The sequence below is a fragment of the Chiloscyllium punctatum genome, chromosome 15 (genome assembly GCF_047496795.1).
Source record: "Chiloscyllium punctatum isolate Juve2018m chromosome 15, sChiPun1.3, whole genome shotgun sequence".
Taxonomy (NCBI): Eukaryota; Metazoa; Chordata; class Chondrichthyes; order Orectolobiformes; family Hemiscylliidae; genus Chiloscyllium; species Chiloscyllium punctatum.
Genome location: NC_092753.1, coordinates 18,160,567 through 18,182,967, shown reverse-complemented (window position 1 = coordinate 18,182,967; position 22,401 = coordinate 18,160,567).

The following is a 22,401-nucleotide window of genomic DNA, read 5'->3' as shown; positions in this document are numbered from 1 at the left end:
TGTATAGTTTGCTCTGGAATTGGATCTTCCAAAATGGACCACCTCACACTTGCCCAGATTGAATGCCATCTGCTATTTTCCACACAACTCTCCAATCTATCTATATTCTGCTGTATTCTCTAATAGTGCCCTTCACTATCTGCTACTCCACCAATCTTAGTGTCATCTGCAAACTTGCTAATCAGGCCACCTATACCTTACTCCTTACATCCTGGACACCATGCAACTTCACTTTCTCCATCAGCCTACCATGGGGAAACTTATCAAATGCCCTACTGCAGTCTATGTATATGACATCTACACCTTCATTGATCAACTTTGTCACTTCCTCAAAGAATTCTATTAAGTTGGTAAGACATGACCTTCTCTGCACAAAACATTGCTGCCTATCACTGATAAGCTAATTTTCTTCCAAATGTAAATCGATTCTATCCCTCAGTATCTTCTCCAGCAGCTTCCCTACCTCTGACATCAGGCTTACTGGTGTATAATTACCTGGATCATCCCTGCTATCTTTCTTAAACAAGGGGACAACATTAGCAAGTCTCCAGTCTTCCGGGACCTTACCCATGTTCAAGGATGCTGCAAAGATATCTGTTGAGGCCCCAGCTATTTCCTCTCTCGCTTCCTTCAGCAACCGTGGATAGATCCCATCCGGACCTGGGGACTTAATGCCTTTCAGAATACCCAACACTTTCTCTCTCCTTATGTTGACTTGACCTAGAGTAATCAAATATCTGTCCCTAACCTCAACATCAGTCATGTCCCTCTCCTCGGTGAATACTGACTCATTAAGAATCTCCTCCATTTTCTCTGACTTCACGCATAACATTCCTCCTTTATCCTTGAGTGAGCCAACCCTTTCTCTAGTTACCCTCTTGCTCCTTATATGTGAATAAAAGACTTTGGGGTTTTCCTTAACCGTGTTTGCTAAACATATATCATGATCCTTTTTTGCCCTCTTAAGTCCTTGTTTGTGATTTGACCTACATTCCTGATATTCTTCCAAAGCTTCATCTGTCTTCAGTCGCCTAGACCTTATGTACGCTTCCATTTTTCTCTTAGCTAGTCTCACAATTTCACCTGTCATAGAGTCATAGAGCCATAGAGATTTACAGCATGGAAACAGACCCTTTGGTCCAACCCGTCCATGTCGACCAGATATCCCAACCCAATCTAGTCCCACCTGCCAGCACCAGGCCCATGTCCCTCTAAACCCTTCCTATTCATATACCCATCCAAATGCCTCTTAAATTTTGCAGTTGTACCAGCCTCCACCACTTCCTCTGGCAGCTCATTCCATACACGTACCACCCTCTGCATGAAAAAGTTGCCCCTTAGGTCTCTTTTCCCTCTCACCCTCAACCTATGCCCTCTAGTTCTGGACTCCCCGACCCCAGGGAAAAGACTTTGCCTATTTATCCTATCCATGCCCCTCATAATTTTGTAAACCTCTATGAGGTCACCTCCTCAGCCTCCGACGCTCCAGGGAAAACAGCCCCAGCCTGTTCAGCCTCTTCCTGTAGCTCAGATCCTCCAACCCTGGCAACATCCTTGTAAATCTTTTCTGAACCCTTTCAAGTTTCACAACATCTTTCCGATAGGAAGGAGACCAGAATTGCAAGCAATATTCCAACAGTGGCCTAACCAATGTTCTGTACAGCTGCCAACATGACCTCCCAACTCCTGTACGTAATACTCTGACCAATAAAGGAAAGCATACCAAACGCCTTCTTCACTATCCTATCTACCTGCGACTCCACTTTCAAGGAGCTATGAACCTGCACTCCAAGGTCTCTTTGTTCAGCAACACTCCCTAGGACCTTACCATTAAGTTTATAAGTCCTGCTAAGATTTGCTTTCCTAAAATGCAGCACCTCGCATTTATCTGAATTAAACTCCATCTGCCACTTCTCAGCCCATTGGCCCATCTGGTCCAGATCTTCTTGTAATCTGAGGTAACACTCTTCGCTGTCCACTACACCTCCAATTTTGGTGCAAACTTACTAACTGTACCTCTTATGCTCGCATCCAAATCATTTTTGTAAATGACAAAAAGTAGAGGGCCCCAGCACCGATCCTTGTGGCATTCCCTATAGTTACCAGTCTGAAAAACAACCCTCCACCACCACCCTCTGTCTTCTACCTTTGAGCCAGTTCTGTAACCAAATGGCTAGTTCATCCAGTATTCCATGAGATCTAACCTTGCTAATCAGTCTCCCATGGGGAACCTTGTCAAATGCCTGACTGAAGTCCATATAGATCACATCTACTGCTCTGCCCTCATCAATCTTCTTTGTTACTTCATCAAAAAACTCAATCAAGTTTGTGAGACATGATTTCCCACGCACAAAGCCATGTTGACTATCCCGAATCAGTCCTTGCCTTTCCAAATACATGTACATTCTGTCCCTTAGGATTCCCTCCAACAACCTGCCCACCACCGAGGTCAGGCTCACTGGTCTATAGTTCCCTGGCTTGTCCTTACCACCCTTCTTAAACAGTGGCACCACGTTTGCCAACCTCCAGTCTTCTGGCACCTCACCTGTGACTATCGATAATACAAATATCTCAGCAAGAGACCCAGCAATCACTTCTCTAGCTTCCCACAGAGTTCTCGGTACACCTGATCAGGTCCTGGGGATTTATCCACCATTAACCATTTCAAGACATCCAGCACTTCCTCCTCTGTAATCTGGACATTTTGCAAGATGTCACCATCTATTTCCCTACAGTCTATATCTTCCATATCCTTTTCTACAGTAAATACTGATGCAAAATGTTCATTTAGTATCTCCCCCATTTTCTGTAGCTTCACACAAAAGCCGCCTTGCTGATCTTTGAGGGCCCTATTCTCTCCTTAGTTACCCTTTTGTCCTTAATATATTTGTAAATCCCCTTTGAATTCTCCTTAATTCTATTTGCCAAAGCTATCTCATGTCCCCGTTTTGCCCTCCTGATTTCCCTCTTAAGTATACTCCTACTTTCTTTATAATCTTCTAAGCATTCACTCGATCTATCCTGTCTGTACTTGACATATGCTTCCTTCTTTTTCTTAACCAAACCCTCAATTTCTTTAGTCATCCAGCATTCCCTATAGTTACCAGCCTTACCTTTCACCCTGACATGAATATACTTTCTCTGGATTCTTGTTATCTCATTTCTGAAGGCTTCTCATTTTCCAGCCGTCCCTTTACCTGCGAACATCTGCCTCCAATCAGCTTTTGAAAGTTCTTGCCACATACCATCAAAATTGGCCTTTCTCCAATTTGGAACTTCAACTTTTAGATCTGGTCTATCCTTTTCCATCACTATTTTAAAACGAATAGAATTATGGTCACTGGCCCCAAAGTGCTCCCCCACTGACACCTCAGACACCTGCCGTGCCTTATTTCCCAAGAGTAGGTCAAGTTTTGCACCTTCTCTGGTAGGTACATCCACATACTGAATCAGAAAATTGTCTTGTACACACTTAAGAAATTCCTCTCCATCTAAACCTTTAACACTATGGCAGTCCCAGTCTATGTTTGGAAAGTTAAAATCCCCTATCATAACCACCCTATTATTCTTACAGTTCGCTGAGATCTCCTTACACAAGTTTGTTTCTCAATTTCCCTCTGACTATTGGGGGGTCTATAATACATTCCCAATAAGGTGATCATCCCTTTCTTATTTCTCAGTTCCACCCAAATAACTTCCCTGGATGTACTTGCGGGAATATCCTCCCTTCGCACAGCTGTAATGCTATCCCTTATCAAAAATGCTGCTCCCCCTCCTCTTTTGCCTCCCTTTCTATCCTTCCTGTAGCATTTGTATCCTGGAACATTAAGCTGCCAGTCCTGCCCATCCCTGAGCCATGTTTCCATAATTGCTATGATATCCCAGTCCCATGTTCCTAACCATGCCTTGAGTTCATCTGCCTTCCCTGTTAGGCCCCTTGCATTGAAATAAATGCAGTTTAATTTATTTGTCCTACCTTGTCCCTGCCTGCCCTGACTGTTTGACTCACTTCTGTTCTCAGCTGTATGCGTCTCAGATGGATCTCTTTCCTCACTATCTCCGTGGGTTCCACCCCCCCCCCCCCCCACCTTACTAGTTTAAATCCTTCTAAGCAGTTCTAGCAAATTTCCCTGCCCCTGCCATGCTTCCCTCATCTTTCCATTTCTATCTCTCATTTTCACGGGGACATGTCTGTCCTGCACACTAATCAACCTCTCTTTAAAAGCCTTCCACATATCAAATGTGGATTTACCATCAAATAACTGCTCCCAATCTACATTCCTCAGCTCCTGTCGAATTTTAGTATCGTTGGCCTTCCCCCAGTTTAGCACTTTTCCTTCAGGACCACTCTTGTCTTTGTCCATGAGAATTCTAAAACTTATGGAATTGGGATCACTATTCCCAAAGTAATCCCCGACTGAAACTTCAACCACCTGGCCGGGCTCATTCTCCAACACCAGATCTAGTATGGCCCCTTCCCGAGTTGGACTATTTACATACTGCTCTAGAAAACCCTCCTGGATAGTCCTTACAAATTCTGTTCCATCTAAACCTTGAACACTAAGTGAATCCCAATTAATGTTAGGAAAATTAAAATTTCCTATCACCACCATCCTGTGCTCCTACATCTTTCCATAATCTGTTTACATATTTGTACCTCTATCTCATACTCGCTGTTGGGAGGCCTGTAGTACAGCCCCAACATTGTTACCGCACCCTTCCTATTTCTGAGCTCTGCCCATGTTGCCTCACTGTTCGAGTCCTCCATAGTGCCCTCCTTCAGCACAGCTGGGATATCCCCTCTGACCATTTTTAGCTCCTGCTCTATCCTGCCTGAAGCATCTATATCCTGGGATATTTCATTGCCAATCTTACCCTTCCCTCCAGCAAGTCTCTGTAATAGCAATAACATCATTGCTATTACAGAGCAGCACGGTGGCACAGTGGTTAGCACTGCTGCCTCACAGCGCCAGAGACCTGGGTTCAATTCCCGCCTCAGGCGACTGACTATGTGGAGTTTGCACGTCCTCCCCGTGCCTGCGTGGGTTTCCTCTGGGTGCTCCGGTTTCCTCCCACAGTCCAAAGATGTGCAGGTCAGGTAAATTGGCCATGCCGTAGTGTTAGATAGGGGGTAAATGTAGGAGTATGGGTGGGTTGCGCTTGGGCAGGGCGGTGTGGACTTGTTGGACTTACTTACTTTCCACACTGTAAGTAATCTAATCTAATCTAATCATACTCCCTGGTACTAATCCAAGCCCTAAGTTCATCTGCCCTCCTACACTTCTCGCATTAAAACAAATGCACCCCGGACCACCAGTCCCTTTGTGTACATCATCTGCTCCCTGCCTACTCTTCACCTTAGTCACGCTGACTTCGTGATCTAGTTCCTTGCAGGCTTTAGTTACTAGGAGAGAGTGAGAACTGCAGATGCTGGAGATCAGAGACGAAGAATGTGGTGCTGGAAAAGCACAGCAGGTCAATGGGATAAACGGAAAAGGTGTGGGACTGGATCAAAAGTAGCTGAGAATGCAATAGGTAGGGGAGATTGGAGGTGAAGGTGATAGGCCAGAGAGGAGGGTGGAGCAGATAGGTGGGAAAGAAAATGGAAAGGTAGGACAGGTCAAGAGGGCAGTGCCAAGTTGGATGGTTGGATCTGGGATAAAGTGGGGGAGGGGAAATGAAGAAACTGGTGAAATCCACATTGATCCCATGTGGTTGGAGGGTCCCAATGCAGAAGTTGAAGTGTTCTTCCTCCAGGCATCGGGTGGTTAGGAGATGGAGGAGGCCCAGGACCTGTATGTCCTTGGCGGATAGCGAAGGGGAGTTGAAGTGTTCGGCCATGGGCAGTGGAGTTGTTCCATGCATGTGTTCTGGAGATGTTCTCTGAAATATTCCACAAGTTGGCATCCTGTCTCCCCAATGTAGAGGAGACCACATCGGGAGCAACGGATACAATAGATGGCGTGTGTAAAAGTGCAGGTAAAACTCTGTAGGATGCAGAAGGATCCTTTGGGACTTTGGGCAGAGGTGAGGGAGGAGGTGTGGGTGCAAGTTTTGTAACTCCTGCGGGGGCGGGGTAAAGTGCAAGGAGGGGAGGGTGGGTTGGTGGGTGTGTGTGGACCTAATAAGGGAGTTGCAGAGGGAATGGTCTTGACAGAACCCAGATAGGGGTAGGGAGGGAAATATATCCCTGGTGGCGGGGTCTGTTTGTAGTAGGCAGAAATAGCGGAGGATTATGCAACGTATACGGAGGTTGGTGGGGTGGAAGGTGAGGACCGGGGGGTGGGTGGTTCTATCCTTGTTGTGATTGGAGGGGTGGGATTCAAGGGCAGAGGTGCAGAAAGTGGAGGAGATGCACTGGAGGGCATCTTTGAACATGTGGGAAGGGAAATTGCAGTCTTTGAAGAAGGAGGCCATCTGGGATGTTCTATGGTGGAATTGGTCCTCCTGGGAGCAGATGCAGCAGAGGCAGAGGAATTGGGAATAAGGGATAGTGTTTTTACATGAGGCAGGGTGGGAGGAGGTATAGTCCAGGTAGCTACGGGAGTCGGTGGGTTTGTAGCACATGTCCGTCTTGAGTCGGTCATGGAAATGAAGATGCAGAGATCCAGGAAGGGGAGGGAGATGTCCGATGGAGGTGAGTTGAGGCAGGAAAACTCCCAAGCTTTAAAGAGCACTTGGATGACGAAATGACTACTTAACATTCAAAGCTATAGGGCCTATTGTGGAAAAGTGGGACTCATTTAGAAAGGTTGGTGTGGACTTGATGGGCCGAAAGGCCGCTTCTGTACTGTATGTGACTATGTTTGAGTACATTGTTATGTATAATGTGTTGCTTGGTCAAGATCTTGAATTTCCCTCCCTAAAGGTATTGTGTGTTTATCTGCAACACACAGGACTGCATTGTGATGTTATGAAGTTAAAAGCATGTACTGTGCCTTTGAGAGAGAGTGAATGCAGTTCTGCACTGAGAGTTTACAAGCATCTGTGATATAACAAGAAAGCAGTCTCAGAGTATACTGGAAAATTGAAAATATGTAACATTTGGCTGTGAAATGGATACCTGAGTTTTACTTGCTGTTTTGACAACAATTCAAAATTAACCAATCAGTTTAAATTATGCCCAGGATACTAAAACCCAATGAATTTATTGTTTTGCAACGTTGAACCAATGAGACGATCTGATGTTGGAGATATTGAAAAGGCAGAAAATTAGACAGAGCAGCTGCCAAGAACACAGATCCAAAAAAATTAGGAAACACTCTTTATCAAATAATATATGAAACATATTCACAGTAAAAAGAAAGAAAATGATCCAGGGAGATCTTCAGCTGGAAGAAGACAGACACTGAAGATGATAGCTGCTGTGTAGTTTTGAAATTAAGTAGATGTAATTTTAATAAGTGTTTTATTGAAACAACATATTGTTCTTGAGTTGGAGGAAGATAATAAGCAGTTAAGAGAAAGAGGGGCTTAGAGTTATGAATAGTAGTTGTTTAATGTTCACTTTGAGAGTTAAAGAATAAATTGATACTATTTTCTTTAAATAGTGGAATTTGGGAGTTCTCTGTCACTCATACTTGAACAGATTATTAGGCGAGGTGAGCTTTTAATGGGTGTTTGGTTTAATTAACAGAAGAGTTCACCTCCATATCTTAACAGTTTGGGCTTGGATCTGAGATTTGGACAGGTTTAGACAGAACCAGTGTGAGATTTAGACAGATTTGAACAGATTTGGGGTACGAAAGCAGATTTAAACACTCACTGATTAGTATCCTCGATCATTAAATAAAACATAGTGAGACAATTTATTTAATTGCAGTTACTTATGGTTGGTTAAATTGAAAGTGGAGGAAATGGCTCAATTGCTAAAGATGTTCTGGGGTTTTAACATATTTCCCAAATTTGCCAGGGAAGTCCAGTAAGACAGATGAAGGACATGCTTTTAGAATTAGTAAACAGGTTAGAATTGAGTTTAACCAGGCACAAAAAGAAAGCTGAAATTGTAAGGGAGTTAGTCAAACGCTTAGGTGTGTCAGAGAAACAAAAAAGTGCAGAGAGTTAGAAAAAGCTTAAATGGCAATTCAGGAGAATGGAGTTAAAGATAGAGAAAGAAGAGCAATGAGAGAAGAGAGAGAAAGGGAGAGAGGAGAAGGAGAGAGAAGAAAAAGAGAGAGAGGAAGAAGAAAGGGAGAGAAGCTGAGCAAAGAGAGAGAAGTTAAACATCACACAACACCAGGTTATAGTCCAACAGGTTTAATTGGAAGCTCTAGATTTCGGACAAACACCTGATGAAGAAGCAGCGCTCCGAAAGCTAGTGCTTCCAATTAAACCTGTTGGACTATAACCTGGTGTTGTGTGATTTTTAACTTTGTCTACCCCAGTCCAACACTGGCATCTCCAAATCATAGACAGAGAAGAATGAGAAAGAAAAGTAGAGAGAATTTGAACTTCAGAAGTTGTGAATTAGTCAGGAAGGACAAGTTAACAGGATGGAGATGAAGAGAGAAAGTAATGATATCTACAAATATGGTTAAACATTGCCACATTTCGACGAGAAAGATGTCGAAGCCTTCTTAATTTCATTTGAAAAATCGGCTGGGCAGATGGAGTGGTCAGAGAACTTGTGGGTAATGCTAGTTCAGACGAAGCTGGTAGGCAGAGCTAGTGAGGTATTTGCAGCGCTGTCAGATGAGGGGTCAAGAGGTTATGAAGAGGTCAAACAGGCTATTTTAAGTGCTTATGAATTGGTACCAGAGGCGTATAGCCAGCGGTGCAGAAACATAATGAAGGAACCAGGTCAGACCTATGATGTGTTTGAAAGAATTGAACATAGTCATTTTGATAGATGGGTGTGGGCCTTAAAGATAGATAAGAAGAAAGTGAAGACTGAAGATACTGGACATTAGAGCCAAGAGTGTGGTGCTGGAAAAGCACAGCAGGTCAGGCAGCATCCGAGGAGCAGGAAAATCCATCTTTCAGGCAAAAGCCCTTCATCAGGAAACTGCTGTGCTTTTCCAGCACTACACTCTCGACTTAAAAATAGCTTAGACCTATGAAGCTCTAAGAGAGATTAATCTGCTGGAGGGCTTTAAAAACTTACTTCCAGAAATGATGAGAATTCACATGGATGAACAGAAAGTTAGGGAGTGAGAAGAGCAACAGAGATGGCAGATGAATATACGTTGGTGCATATGACCAGCTTCCGGCCAGAATTTCATCCTGTCAGGGATAGAAGTTGGGAGAAGGAGAGATCCTACACTATGAAACAAAGATGAGACAACAATGGCAATAGATTACCACAGGTGAGAAAAGATGCCCAAGATGGTGAAAAACAAGTTGAAAGAAGTCAGGTGATTCCACTGTGATAAGGTGGGACACGTAAAGTCCCAGTGCTGGTTGTTGAAGAAAGGCACTGTGGGAAAAAATGTAGTAAAAGAGGCTAAACCAGTGCATTACTGGCAGTAGTAAAGAAAACCACAAGAAAAGTCAAGGAGCTACAGGAGACTGCAAAGCTGAGGCAGGGGCTGGTATCAGGAGTTCGTCCCTGATCTGTATAAAGACTTCGCCTCTGTGGGTGAAGTTTACTCAGCAAGAACAGGGGGAGAAGGGAAAGAAGTTTTACTTTTGAGAGATACAAGATCTAATCAGTTTCTAGTAGTAAGGGATGAATGTATTTGCACTCTTTCTGATCTGTAACCTGAGAGTATGGTAACTTGTGGGATAGATGGACAGAAATTTAACATTCCCCTATGTAAGATCAGGTTGGAGTGCCAACTCAAGACTGGGGAAGTGACAGTGGCAGTGATTGACAGAGTGTCAGTTTCAGGAATCCAGTTTGTTCTTGGGAATGATTTTACAGGATCCAAGGTGGGAGTGACACTCCTTGCTGTGGAGAAGCCCAAGGAAGACCAGGAAACTGAGGAGTTAAAACAGAAATATCCCGGTATTTTCCCAGACTGTGTAGCAACAAGATCCCACTATCATAAGTGACAGCACAAAGTAAAAACTAAAGAGTAAGACGGAGGAGTTGAGGGTCTGTTTGCAGACACCCTGTTTGACGTAATGGTGCAGGAAACATTTGAACAGGAAGAGGGTCAGGCAGAAGAGGATCACACTAGAAAAAGGCAATGTGGTCAAGGATAATACTGAGATACAGGCCACTAGACTAGATGGGATTGAGGTCCATAGGGAGGAGGTGTTAGCAATTCTGGAAAGTGTAAAAATAGATCAGTCCCCTGGGCCGGATGGGATTTATCCTAGGATTATCCGGGAAGCCAGAGTTTGCTGAACCTTTGGCTTTGTTCTTTATGTTGTCATTGTCTGCAGGAATAGTGCCAGAACCCAGAGGATAGCAAATGTTGTTCACTTATTCAAGAAGGAGAGTAGAGACAACCCTGGAAATTATAAACCAGTGAGCCTCACTTCAGTTGTGGGTAAAGTGTTCGAAAGTTGGAAAGAGTTATAAGAGAGGATTTATCTAGAAAGAGATAAGTTGATTAGGGCGAGTCAACATGGTTTTGTGAAGGATAGATCGTGCCTCACAAACCTTATTGAGTTCTTTTGAGAAGGTGATCAAACAGGTGGTTGAGGGTAAAGCAGTTGATGTGGTGTATATGGATTTCAGTAAAGTGATAAGGTTCCCATGGTAGACTATTGCACAAAATACAGAGTCATAGGATTGAAGGTGATTTAGCAGTTTGGATCAGAAATCGTCTAGCTCAAACAGAGTGTGGTGGTTGATGGGAAATATTCATCCTGGAGGTCAGTTACTAGTGTGGTTCTGCAAGGATCTGTTTTGGGTCAACTGCTGTTTGTCATTTTTATATATGACTTGGATGAGGGTGTAGAAGGATGGGTTAGTAAATTTGTGGATGACACCAAGGGCGGTGGAGTTGTGGACAGTACAGAAGGATGTTGCAGGTTACAGAGGGACATAGATAAGCTGCAGAGCTGGGCTGGTGGCAAATGGAGTTTAATGTAGAAAGGTGTGAGGTGAGTCACCTTGGAAAAACAAACAGGAATGCAGAGTACTGAGTGAATGGTACGATTCTTGGCAGTGTAGATGAGCAGAGAGATCTTGGTGTCCAGATACATAGATCCTTGAAAGTTGCTACCCAGGTTGATAGCGTTGTTAGGAAGACATATGGTGTATTAGCTTTTATTGGTAGAGGTATTTTGGAAACGTGATCATGCTGCAGCTGTACAAAACTCTGGTATGGCCACATTTGGTGTATTGCATACAGTTCTGGTCACCGCATTGTAGTAAGGATGTGGAAGCTTTGGAAAGGGTTCAGAGGAGGTTTACTAGGATGTTGCCTGGTATGGAGGGAAGGTCTTATGAGGAAAGGCTGAGAGACTTGTGGCTGTTTTTGTGAGAGAGAAGAAGGTTGAGAGGTGACTTAATTGAGACATATAAGAGAATCAGAGGGTTAGAAAGGGTGGCAGTGAGAGCCCTTTTGCTCGGATGGTGATGGGGACATGGCTTTAAATTGAGGGGGGATAGATATAGGACAGATGTCAGAGGTAGTTTCTTTACTCAGAGTCGTAGTGGCGTGGAACACACTGCCTGCAACAGTAATAGACTCCCCAACTTTAAGGGCATTTAAATGGTCATTGGATAGTCATATGAATAAAAATGGAATTGTGTAGGTTAGATGGGCTTCAGATTGTTTTCACAGGTCAGCGCAGCATCGAGGACCAAAGGGCCTGTACTATGCTGTAATGTTCTATGTTCTGAGTTCTATAAGTGTTTAGTCCTATAAGGCTTACAACAGAAAGACAAGACAATAAAATATATGCATACTCAGAAAAGGAATTAGAATGTATTCCTGAGGGTTATTATCTTAAGGATAGAATCTTGAGATGAAAACGGCAGGTTAGTGCAGAGGAGAAATGGGAGGAAGTGCACGAAATTTTGTTACTTGTTGCATATAGACAGGAAGTATTGTGGGTATCACATGAACTTCCTGTAGGAAGTCACTTAGGTGTGAGGAAGACTCAGGGTAAGGTACGAAAGCACTTTTATTGGCCTGGACTGCACAAGGATGTGGTTAAATTTTACTATAAATGTCATATGTGCCAAGTGGTAGGTAAGCCACAGGTGGCAATAAAACCAGCACCTTTGTTGCCAATTTCCACATTCAAAGAACTTTTCATGTGGGTTATGATTGATTGTGTAGGTCCCCTCCGGAGAACTAAAAATGGGAACCGGTACTTGCTAACCATAATGGATGTTTCTACCAGATTTCTGGAGGCAATTCCATTACAGAGTATCAAGGCAAAAAAGGGTGGCGGAGGAGTTAATAACTTTCTTCACACGGTATGGGCTACCCAGAGAATTTCAGTCAGACCAAGGGTCTAATTTTACTGCTAGGCTGTTTAAGGTCATGAATAGCTGAGGCATACAGCTCTTTAAATTGTGTATCATCCTGAATCCCAGGGATGACGTTTAAATTGTTACAAGTGATAGGAATTCCCTTCAAAGCCAGCTTTAGTGGTCCCTATCGAATTGAGAAAAAGTTGAGTCAGGTAAACTATCTGGTAAAGATGCTGGATAGATTAAACTCTATAGGGAATGTCATGCGAATATGTTGAAACCTTATTGTAATAGAGAGAGGGAACTGGAGAAACAGGTGTTAGTGCCCCGCAGAGTGAGGAATCAAATCCAAATGTCATGGAATTTGACGTGCCTTAAAATACCTTAAATAGAACATAGAACATATGGAACAGTACAGCACAGTACAGGCCCTTCGGCCCATGAATATTTATCTTAATCTAAGGTCAACCTAACCTATATACCCCTCAATTTGCTGTTGTCCATATGCTTATCCAACAGTTGCTTAAATATCCCTAATGTCTCTGAGTCTACCACCACCGCTGACAGTGCATTCCACACACCCACCACTCTCTGTAAAGGATCTACCTCTGACATCTCCCCCAAACCTTCCTACAATCATCTTAAAATTATGATGACTCCTGACAGCCATTTCTGCCCTGGGAAAAAGTCTCTGGCTATCTCCTCTATCTATACCTCTCATTACCTTGTACACCTCTATCAAGTCACTTCTCTTCCTTCTTCTCTCCAGTGTGAAATGTCCTAGCTCACTCAACCTCTCTTCATAAGACAAATCCTCCAATTCAGGCAGCATCCTGGTAAATCTCCTCTGCACCCCCTCTAAGGCATCTACATCCTTCCTATAATGTGGCGAATAGAATTGGACACAATATTCCAAATGTGGTCTCACCAGGGTTTTATAGAGCTGCAGCAAAACCTCATGGCTCTTAAACTCAATCCTTCTTTAATGAAAGCCAAAACACCAAACACCTTCTTAACAACCCTATCAACGTGGGTGGCAACTTTGAGGGATCTATGTATGTGGACCCCAAGATCTTGTTGCTCCTCCACACTGCCAAGAATCCTATCTTTAACACTGTATTCTGCATTCAAATTTGACCTTCCAAAATGAATCATTTTGCATTTTCCAGGTTGAACTCCATCTGCCACTTCTCAGCCCAGCTCTGCATCCTGACAATGTTTTGTTGTAGCCTACAACAGCCCCTGACATTATTTACAACAGCACTGACCTTTGTGTCATTGGCAAAGTTACTAACCCACCCTTCCACTTCCTCATCCAAGTCATTTATAAAAAGTACAAAGAAAAGAGGCCCAAGAACAGATCACTGTGGGACACCACTGGTCACCAACCTCCATGCACAATACTTTCCATCCACTATCACCCGCTGTCTTATTTCGGCCAGCCAATTCTGTATCCAGACAGCCACATTTCCTTGTATCCTATGCCTCCTAACTTTCTGAATGAGCCTATCGTGGGGAACCTTATTAATTACCTTACTGAAATCCACATTTCACTACATCCACTGCTCAACCTTCGTCAACTTGTCTCATCACATCCTCAAAGAATTCAATAAGGCTTGTGAGACAGGACCTGTCCCTCACAAAGCCTTACTGACTATCTCTAATTAAGCTATGTTTTTCAAGATAGACCTAAATCCTATTTCTCAGAATCCTTTCCAGTACCTTGCTTACCACAGACGTGAGACTGACTAGTCTGTAATTCCCAGGGATTTCCCTATTCCCTTTCTTGAACAGAGGAACAACATTCGCCTCCCTCCGATCAGCCGATACAACTCCTGTCTAGAGTGACAATGCAAAGATCATCGCCAGAGACACAGCAATCTCATTCCTTGTTTCCCATAGTAACCTCTTGGAATCAGCGGCCTCCATTTTTACAGCAGCAGCAGGAGCAGTGAGAGCGAGGACCAGGGGTCTGCAGGGAAGATATATTAATCCTTTAATAGCTTACCTCATGAATAGGTGGAGTGTGCACAGGGCAGGAGCAGACATGGACATCAGCTATGTCATTGAGGTAATATATTTGGGCTGTTGTTTTACCCGAAACACCCATCCTCCTCCTCTAACCAAATAAAATGGTCCTGATTTAGTAATGTTTCTAGTTTTTTTTTCAATAGTCTCTTTGGGAATTTAGAACAGTGGGAATGGATGTTAGAGCAGTTGCATGTTCCTCCTGTAGAATGTGAGAGGTAAGGGTGAGTGGTGTCCCTGCTGACTTCTTCTGCGGGAAGCGCACCCAACTCCAGCTCCTCGAAAACTGGAGCTGGATGAACTTCAGATCATTCGGGAGACAGAGGGGGTAATTGCGAGAGTTACAGGGAGGTATTCCCATCTCAGGTACAAGAAGGAGGTAGATGCGTTACAGTCAGGGAACGGAAAGGGAACTGGCAGGCAATGCAGGATCCCCTGTGGCCATTCCCCTCAATAATAAGCATACTGTTTTGGATACTGTTGCAGGTGGGAAGATTTATCAGGGGAAAACCATAGTGACCAGGTCTCTGACACTGAGCCTGGCTCTGCAGTTCAGAAAGAAAGAGGAGAATAGAAAAGAATAAAAATTGGCTAGCTGAAAGCAGACAGAGAGTGGTGGTTGATGGAAAATGTTCATTCTGATGTTCAGTTACTCATGGTGCAGCACAAGGATCTGTTTTGGGGCCACTGCTGTTGGTCATTTTTATAAATGACCTGGATGAGGGCATAGAAGGATGGGTCAGTAAATTTGCCGATGACACTAAGGTCGGTAGAGTTGTGGATAGTGATGAAAGATTTTGTAGGTTATGGAGAGACATAGATGAGCTGCAGAGCTGGGCTGAGAGGTGGCAAATGGAGTTTCATGCAGAAAAGTGTGAGGTGATTCACTTTGGATGGAGGAACAGGAATGCAGAGTACTGGGTGAATGGTAAGACTTTTGGTAGTGTAGCTGAGCAGAGAGATCTCAATGTCCATGATCCATGAAAGTTGCCATCCAAATTGATAGTGTTGTTAAGAACTGAAAATGTGTTGCTGGAAAAACGCAGTAGGTCAGGCAGCATCCAAGGAACAGGAGAATCGATGTTTCGGGCATCAGCCCTTCTTCAGGAACCTGAAGTAGGGCTGATGCCCAAAATGTCGATTCTCCTGTTCCTTGGATGCTGCCTGACCTGCTGTGCTTTTCCAGCAACACATTTTCAGCTCTGATCTCCAGCATCTACAGTCCTCACTTTCTCCTTGAAGTGTTGTTAAGAAGGCATACAATGAGTTGGGTTTTATTGGTAGAGGGATTGTGTTTTGGAACCATGAGATCATGCGGCCGCAGTTGGATTATTGCTTACAGTTCTGGTCACTGCATTATCGAAAGGTTGTAGAAACTTTAGAAAGGGTGCAGAGGAGATTTACTAGGATGTTGCCTGGTACGGAGGGAAGGTCTTTTGAGGAAAGGTTGAGAGACTTGAGGCTGTTTTCATGAGAGAGAAGAAGGTTAAGAGGTGACTTAATTGAGACATATAAGATAATCAGAGGGTTAGATAGGGCGGACAGTGAGAGCCTTTTTCTTCGGATGGTGATGGCCAGCATGAGGGGGCATTGCTTTAAACTGAGGGGTGATAGATATAGGACAGATGTCAGAGGTAGTTTCTTTACTCAGAAAGTAGTAAGAGTGTAGAACGCCCCATCTGTGACAGTAGTAGACTCACCAACTTTAAGGAGAAAGTGAGGACTGCAGATACTGGAGATCAGAGCTGAAAATGTGTTGCTGGAAAAGCGCAGCAGGTCAGGCAGCATCCAAGGAGCAGGAGAATCGACATTTTGGGCATAAGCCTGAAGAAGGGCTCATGCCCGAAACATCGATTCTCCTGCTCCTTGGATGCTGCCTGACCTGCGGCGCTTTTCCAGCAACACATTTTCACCAACTTTAAGGGCATTTAAATGATCATTCGATAGTCATACGGGATGAAAATGGAATAATGTAAGTTAGATGGGCTTCAGATTGGTTCCACAGCTCAGTGTGACATCAAGGGCCAAAGGGCCAAAGGGCCTGGACTGCGCTGTAATGTTCCATCTTCTAGATCTTGGAAAAATGCAGATGTAACTGAGTTATTGTTATGGGTGACTTCAACTTCCACAATATTGTTTGGAATCTCCTTAGTTCAGATAGTCTGGATGGAGCCGATTTTGTCAGGTGTGTAGATAGGCCGATTAGGGGGTAGGCCATATTGGATTTGGTGCTAGGCAACGAACCAGGCCAGGTGTCAGATTGCTCGGTGGGAGAACATTTTGGTGACAGTGACCACAAATGCCTCATCTTTACCATAGCCACGGAGATGGATAGGAACAGACAGTGTGGGAAGGTATTTAATTGGGGGAGGGGAGATTATACTGCTATTAGACAGGAGCTGTGGAGAATAAATTGGGAACAATTGTTCTATGGGAAAGGCACAACAGAAATGTGGAGACTGTTTAAGGACCACTTATTGTCAGTGTTGGATAACTTTCTCCCACTGAGACAGGCAAGGAATTGTAAGGTGAAGGAGCCTTGAATGACAAGAAAAGAGGAGCTTCTCGTTAACAGGAAGAAAGAAACTTACTTAAGGTTGAGGAAGCAAGGATGTGGTACAGTTTTAGGGGATTAGAGGGTAGTTAGGAAAGAACTCAAAAATGGACTGAGGAGAGCTTGGAGGGAGCACAAAAAAGTCTTAGCGGGAAGGATTAGGGAAAACCCAAAGGCGTTCTACACTTCCGTGAGGAATAAGACATTGATCAGAGAGAGGGTAGGGCTGATCAGGGATAGTGGAAGGAACTTGTGCCTGGAGTCTGAAGAGGTAGGGGAAACCCTAAATGAGTTTTTTGCTTCAGTATGCACCAGAGAGAGGGACCTTGTTGATATTGAGAACATCATCGACCAGGTTAATAAGCTTGAACAGATTGATATTAAGAAAGTGGATTAGCTGGGAATTCTGGGAAACATCAAGATAGATACAACCCCAGGGCCGGACCAGATATAGCCTAGGTTACTACAAGAAACAAGGAATGAGATTGCTGCACCTTTGGTGATGATCTTCCAAACAGTGAAGACGTCATTGAGGAGTGGGATAGTTTAGTGAACTCTCTTTTTCAGGAATAAAGAACCCAGTTGAAAGTTGTTGGCAGCAGTTTGAGGACATATGCAGGAATAAGATGGGGAGGACTAATATTATTGGGTATGAGCTGGATGTAGGGAATGCTATTCTGATAAAACAACACCCCTACAGACTTCATCCTTTCAAAGCCACACAGGTCCTGAAGGAAGTGGATGCAATACTCAATGAAGATATCATCGAACTGAGTCAGACTGAGTGGAGTTCGCCAATTGTGATGGTTCCCAATTTTGTGTGGACTATTGGAAGGTCAACGCTGTAACAAAATGTGACTCATACCCAATACCAAGTTTGGAGGACTGTATAGAGAAGGTTGGACAAGCCAGTTACATCACAAAGTTGGACTTACTGCGTGGTTATTGGCAGGTTCCTTTATCAGAGAAAGCGAAAGATGTTTCTGTGTTTGTAATCCCAAATTGGCTATATCAATTCAAAATGATGTCTTTTGGAATAAAGAACGCACCAGCCATATACCAAAGACTCATGAGCAGTGTTGTGGCTGGGTTAACAAACTGTGCAGTTTATCTGGAAGATGTAGTGATCTTTAGCGAGTCATGGAAAGATCATGTAGCACAGTTGGAAGAGCTCTTTGAATGATCATGAGAAGCTGGTCTTCCCTGATGGTATAATGGTTAGCATTTGGCACTTTTACTGCTGCAGCCTGGGTTTGATTCCCTGTGTGAGTTTGCAGGAAATTGAATAATATAAAATGAGCTAAAAATCCCTTATGGACAGCATGGTGGCTCAGTGGTTAGCCCTGCTGCCTCACAGCGCCAGGGACCCAGGTTCGAATCCAGCCTCGGGCGACTGTCTGTGTGGAGTTTACACATTCTCCCTGTGTCTGCGTGGGTTTCCTCCAGGTGGTCCAGTTTCCTCCCACAATCCAAAGATGTGTAGGTTAGGTGAATTGGCCATGCTAATATTGCCCATAGTGTTCAGGGATGTGCAGGTTAGGTGCATTAGTCAGGAGAAATGTACAGTGTAAGGGAATGGGTTTGGGTGGGATACTCTTCAGAGTATCGGTGTGGACTTGTAGGGTCGAAGGGCCAGTTTCCACACTGTATAAATTCTATGAAAGCAAAGCTAGCGATAAGCTTAAAGAAAACAGAATTTGTGAAGGCAGAAATGACATTCTTGGGACATAACATCAGTCATGGAAGGAAATGTGAAGATGAAGGCCATTGAGGAATTTCCACGACCAACCACAAACAAAGAGGTGCTTTGATTTTTGGGACTAAGCGGATTCTACAGGAAGTTTGTTCCAAACTTCAGCAGCATAGTGGCACAGCTAACAGATTTAGTAAAGAAGAACACATATTTTGGTGCACAGAATAATGCCAGGAGGCATGTGAGAAATTAAAAGTAGTATTAACCACCACACCATTTTAGCTACACCAAATTATGAGGCAAGGTGAGTTTTTCTGGGTGTTTGGTTTAATTAACAGTGGGGTTCACCACCACATCATAACAGTGGGACTACCTACAGCACGTGGGACTGTAACAGTTCAAGAAGGCAGCTCCCCACCACCTTCTCAATGGGGCAACTGGAGATGAGGTAAATGTTTGGGTAGAGAATTCGTCTGTGAATGACCATAGAGAAATGAGTAGACACAACCTGTCTCACACATCCAGATTCCTTTGCCACTCGTTTGGAAAACCATCATTGTCTTGTTTTGTTTTCCTGAATGACCACTCCCTTGGAGGCACAGGTCAGATATGACATTTTACCTCAGAAATCAACTCAGGATTTCATAAACACAGTTCCATTGACATTTCCTCAAGCATTACCAAACAAAAAATTAAATTTCAAAGGAAAGGGCTGTTCTGTCATCACAATGAAATCAAAAGAGTGTTGTTGGACATGCACAATGTTTAGTGCCTCACCCTAATATCCCCAGGGGGCAGTTAAGGGGTGACTGCATCACTGTGAGGGAGGGTAGGGGTCATATGTAGACCAGACCAGATAAGATTTCCTTCCCTGAAGGGACAGTGTAGTGTCCCAGTTGGGTTTCTCCCACAATTAACAAAGATTATCACGACTCTTAATTTTGGATTTCACTTTATTAAAAACGAAATTCAAACCCTACAATCTGCCACATGTCCCCAGCACACAGCCTGTACCCCTGGATCAGTTGCCTAGTCATTATACTGCTAGGACATTATCACCCCCTGCTGGACATTATCAGAAAGAAATATCTTATACAGCAAAAAAAAATGCAAAGCCCCTCCAGAAAGGCCTTCAGAACGATAAAGGATTAACTGGCGATGAGACAAAACATGGGTGTTGGAGAAACAGTGGGTGGTAGGTGGGTTGAGGGGGAAGAAATTATAATAAACATTGAAGATTCCAAGCAAACAGCACCCCTCTTGGATAAGGTTAAGTGCTCCCTGTTTGGTTGAATGAGGATACATAACTTGCTCTCCAGCATTTGTTATTTTTAGTTAACATTTCATGTCAGGATAACTCTTCATCAGAGCTGAAGTCAAGTGTGGACGTGACACCATTTATGCTATAGATTTAGCGGGGGTGGATTGTGGGGTAGGTAGGGTCGGGTGCTGGTGAAGAAAAGATGTTGATAGTTCAGATTAAGTGGTTGGAATGTCAGGATGGCAGAACAATACTATGTCTCCTGCCAGACATGAAGTCCAGAAAGCTGTAAAATGCCTAGTTTGAAGAACGCAGTGTTAAAATGACCAGCTACAGGAAGGTCAGAGTCATGCTTGCGCACAGACCAGAAGTATTCTGCACAATGGTCACCCAGTCTGCCTTTGGTTTCTCCAATGAGGAGTCGGTCATGTTGGGTGCAGTGAGTACAATACACAAGATTGGAGGAGATACATGTGAAATGCTGCTTCACCTGGAAAGACTGTTCAGGTCTTTGGATGGTGAGCAGGGAGGAGGGGAAGGGGCAGGTGTTGCACATTCTGTGGTTACATGGGAAGGTGCTGTGGAGAGTTGCTTTGGTGTTGGTGGTTGTGAAATGAGTGATCCCTGTGAAATGCAGACAGGGGGAGTGAGAGGAAGATGTGTTTGGTGGTGGCGTTTCGCTGGGTTTGTCGGAAATGGCAGAGAATGGTCCTTTGAATGCGGAGGCTGGTGGGATGAAAGGTGAGGACATGGGGAACCTGAACACGCTGCTGTGAGTGATGGGAGGGAGCAAGGGCAGAAGCATGGGCAAGAAGTCAGGTGTGGTTGAGGGCCCTGTCAACCGCAGTGAGTGGGATGCCATGGTCATAGAGGAGCAAACTGTCTCAGCAGCGCTGTTTTGAAAGGTGGCATCACCCAAACAGATGTGACGTAGGTGAAGCAACTGGGAGAATGGGATGGAGTCCTTGCAGGACATGGAGGGTGATGAGCTGTAGTGACGGTAGCTGTGGGAGTCAGTGGTTTTGTAGTGGATGCCACTGGACAGTTTATTGTCCAAAACTGAGACAGAGATGTCAAGGAAAGGAAGTGTTGGGAATGGACAATGTGAAAGTTATAGAGGGGTGGAATATGGAGGCAAGATGAACAAAATTTTCAAGGTCCTGGTGAGAGCATGAAGTGGCACCAAAGCACTCGTTGATTTACTAAGAAGGGAGTTGTGGGAGGGGGCCAGTGTTGGACTGGAACAAGGATCATTCTACATACCCAATAAAGAGGCAAGGCATAAGTGGTACTCATGCGGGTGCCCATGGCCACTCTTTTGACTTGGCAGAAGGGAGATGAATTAAAGGAGAAATTGTTCAGCCAGGTGGAGGAGAGTGGTAGTGGATGGGGATTGTTCAGGCCTCTGGTCGAGGGAGAAGCCGAGAGCTCTCAGACCATCCTGGTGGGGAATGGCGATATAGAGGAATTGGACATCCATGGTGAACAGGAGACAGTTAGCGCCAGGGAACTGGAAATTGCCAATATGGTGGAGGGCATCAGAGGAATCGTGGATGTAGATGGGCAGGATCTGGACAGGTGGACAGAAGATGGAGTCAAGATAGGAGGAAATGAGCTCGGTGAGGCAGGAACAGGCTGATATGATGGGCCAATCAGGACAATCTGGTTTGTGTATTTTGGGAAGGAGGTGGAAGAGGGCTGTCCTGAGACTACCAGGTTGGAGACAGTGGAGGGAAGACCTCCAGAGGTTATGAGGTTGGTGACAGTCATGGCAAGAATGGCTTGATGTTCAGATGTGGGATCATGGTCCAGGGGTGGTAGGAAGGTGTGTCCATTGAGCCTCCGCAAGGGAAAATCAGTGCACCAGATTACAAGAGCATCACCTTTCTCGGTGGTTGGACAACAATGTTGGGGTTGGACTATGAGAGCGAAGTCTGGCAGTTTCAGAAGGGGCTAGGTTAGAGTGGGTCAGTGTCAGTGTCAGTGTCATGTCGCCAGTTTTCAATGAAAAGATTGAGGACGGGTATGATGCCAGGGGAAGGGATCAGTGGGACAAGGGACCTCCAACCTTATAGTGTCCCATCCCTGGACAGTCTGTTTCCACCATCTTCCCAAACTCCACAAAGCAGACAGGTCAGCAGGTCTGGAGATTGTAATTGATCACATCACAGAGATCGACAGCTCAGAGAAATAAGCTTTCAGCCTATTGAATCCACACCAGTCAAAAACGACCTCCCAATTGTTCGAATACCCATTTTCTCAGAGCCTTGTATGCCTTGGCATCGCAAGTGGGCATTCAAATACCATATATACTCGAGTAATAGTTGATCTTGTGTAAAAGTCGAATCTCTATCTTTGGCCAAATAACTTGGAATTTTCCATACGTCTTGTGTAAAAGTTGGCCCTAGTTCTTCACAGGTAACAGATCGACATCAATGTGCCACCCGTCACATACTGCTCCAGCTTTCCAGTCTGCCGGGTGTTCTGCCCCGCTCCCAATCTTCCAGTCCGCTGGCTGTTGTGTTCCGCCCTGGATTTTCAGAATT